The sequence below is a fragment of the Peromyscus californicus genome, unplaced genomic scaffold (genome assembly GCF_007827085.1).
Source record: "Peromyscus californicus insignis strain IS unplaced genomic scaffold, ASM782708v3 Scaffold_9__1_contigs__length_137607984, whole genome shotgun sequence".
Taxonomy (NCBI): domain Eukaryota; kingdom Metazoa; phylum Chordata; class Mammalia; order Rodentia; family Cricetidae; genus Peromyscus; species Peromyscus californicus.
Genome location: NW_026294617.1, coordinates 128,764,102 through 128,767,590, shown reverse-complemented (window position 1 = coordinate 128,767,590; position 3,489 = coordinate 128,764,102).

The following is a 3,489-nucleotide window of genomic DNA, read 5'->3' as shown; positions in this document are numbered from 1 at the left end:
TTACAGGGACTATGCTATTATCATTAACAAAAAAAAAGTCAATTTTGATAAAGAGAAAATAGAAGATTCTGAAGACTGTGATAAGCCAAAAGAATAATCCTGTGAATAATGACTAGGAACTACTTGGTGCCAGCTGAGTGCTCTGAAAGGAAAGTGTTTCCAAATATACAAAATTTTATGATTTTTCGAAAAGGAGTAAAAATGCAAGGGTATGTGCCTTCTGTATATTGAAGAAAACTAGAATCAATAGTCTCTAACTGTAACTCTCTTTACAATAAAATTGTGATACTGTGAAATTTTACTAAATTTCAAGCTCTGCAGGGTCAGCTAGAAATGAGGATAATCTGATTCAATTATAGATGTTAAAATTCAGTTATGTATGTTTTTAAACAGCCAAAACATTCAAGCACACAATTTACAAATACTATAAAAGAGCATTATAATTATTTATTGCCATTTTTAAAAATTTGAAAGTGGGATAATATGTAGAAAGTATTAATCTGATCTATGTGGCATTCTACATGATTTTCTCCTATAGTCTTCTTTTAAGGGCAAGACAAGAGGCTTAACTCTGAAAGACATGGATATATCCATTACAGCAATAAGATCATCAGAAAGTCTGGATTGTCAAATTAGTCCTTAACATCAGTAAGAATTTCTGAGTCTTTGGGGAGACAATAATGTGGAAAGTGAGGCATTGGCGAGAGAGGATTTTTCTGAATTCCTCAATCTCCATTAACATCAAGAGCATGTTCTTAATAGAGTCAAGCATAATCAGGTAGTTTTATTCTAAGACAGGTAGAGCACTGCAGATATTTGATGGGATTCCATTTGCCAAAGTAAGATATAGAAGCCTACCTAGTTGAAGGAAACATAGATTCTGGCAGAGAAAATTTTAGTGAAGGAAAATAGTAACCAGCTTTTCACTTTTCCTGAGAAGGCAATCATTAAGAGGGTATATGGAGAAACAGAGCAGCATGGTAGAAACTGGAAAGGACTCAGAGGTTTCAATATGTTGCTATGCTCAGCCTGGCAGAATATAACCTTCCATATATGTACTAGAGGCTGTGATGACTAGTGCTTATCATTAACTTGACTGGGTTCAGAATCACTTAGGGAATGTGCTTTTGGATATGTCGCTGATACTGTTTCCAGACAGTTCTAAGTGAGGAGGTAAAAACCCATCCTGAGAGTTGCACCATGGGCTGGGAGCCTACAACAAAACAGAAAAATGGAGAAAGCTAGATGAACTCTAAGATTCATCTGCTTCCTGGTCAGTGCAGATGTCATGCAGAATCTCTATGCTCTTGCTGTTACACCACAAGAGGATCCTGCATCCACACCTTCTTTACCATAATGGACTATATCTCTGAACCATGAGCCAATATCTTTTCTCCTCTCAGTTACTTCTCTCTCACACATACAGAGTTTCTGTGTAGTCAAAAGAAGACAATCAGAATATTAACATTTTGTGGACTACACTACATGAAGAGTTTATGGTGCAAAAGTGTACAAATTAAAACTGACAATGCTCCAGCATATGTCTCTGGCAAAATGAAACAGTTTTTTTATTACTACAATATAAAGCATATTACAGGTATACCACACAATCCTACACAATCCTACAGGCCAAGCAGTTATAGAAAGATCAAATTGAACTCTAAAGGATATACTAAATAAAAAGAAAGTGGTAACAAAACCCCCAGAAATAGATTAAATAATGCTTTATTAACTTTGAATTTTCTCAGTGTTAAAGAGAAAGGAACAACAGCTGCAAAGAGACATTGGATAATAGAAAAAAACATACAAAATTAAATCAGCCTATATACTTTGAAGATGTGCTGACCTTAGAATGGAAAATAGGATATATATTACATTGGTGATGAGGTTTTTGCTTTTGTTTCTACAGGAGAAGAAAAGCTATGTATATCATTAAAATTGATAAAGGTTTGATTTGAACACGAGAGATCTCTTAATTAGAAGAGGTGATAGATCATCAACCAGCATCACCATTTGATTTAAATTAACTTATACAACTAATAAATGCTTTTCATTTGGTCAGATATAACTTGCCAAAAGGGAACCTCACCAAAGTTAGGGCTGGAGAAGTGTTTTACCTTTTGTCTTTCAAAGCTAAGGAATCTGAAGAACACTGGACAAATGAGACATCTGAAGAAAAAGGACAAATCATCCAGAAAAAAAATGTTCCAAGAAAAAGAGTAAATTGGCCTATTGGTATATCACATATCTAACAGGAAAAATTTCATAAATTTTCCTAAATGTTTGTTTCTGCTGTTCTCTATAGGCACATAATGCAAATGGTCTTTATGTAGTCCCAGTTCAATTAAAAATTAAAGCTGGCTTTGGATTTGGAGCATGGTTCTCCCCTTCTCTAAACACAAGCATGCTTGTTAAAAGAAAATACAAAATCACTGTATCATGTCAGACGAACCAGCTGATGTGGGGCAAAAGAAAACTAAAAATTCTGAATATCCAACCTCTTTACCTATAAAAATGGAGAGTTCATCCAATAGATTGTCTGAAGCCTGGAAATACTGATCTTTGCCTCCCTGGCCATCTTTAGTCCTTGCTCTTCAATAACCAAAAAAGTAAGCACTTATTAGCCTAACATTATTAGTTGAAAAATAAATTATTTTCTTACTTGTCTTAAAAATGGTTAATCATCGGCCTTACTCTACCTCCAAGAAATTGGAGATAATTTCTTATATAGACTAGTCTAATTGTTGCTACAGTTTGCTGAAATTATCTTAAATCATTATTATTTAATATCCTAAGTTTTCAACCTTTAGTACTCTTTTTTTCTAAAAATAGTTACATAATAAGGAGTGAAAGGGAGTAGATGTTTTCAGTTGGGATTATGAAGGATAATTTAAAATATGATGGACTTTTAAGAATCTTTTAAAATTTTACTTCACCTTAAGTTCAACTGGAAGGGGATCAAGGGAAAATGTTTAGTTAAGAAATACTGATTCTATGTGCATAGTGATGACACTATCCGCTCATTTAGTAGTAATAAAAAGCCAAGGAGTTACTATTCTCATGTTAACTATGTTTACTTGACTTGTAGTTAAGTGCAGTGTGAGCCTTAAGTGGGTCACATGAAAAGTTAGAGACATTTGAATGAAGTGGCCCCTTCAACTTAAGAGAGTGTCATGATGTGCAAAATGTGAGAGAGAGAAAGTAATAAATCAGTGAGCAAAATATTTGGATAAGTCAACTCACAGAAAAGAAAACTGGAATAGATAAGGGATTAAAGAAGAACTCAGAAACTTTTGACAGCTATAGCATATTATATATACATATATTGACTATATGTGAATTCTAGAAGTAATCACACATGTAAATAAGGATATTTGTATAGTTTTGTTAAATTAATTGTTTCTAGTAATTATTTCCAATGATATGTCTACAGACTTAAAATACAGTAAGTTTTTATAATGGGAAATTATTTAAAATTGACTTTTCTCA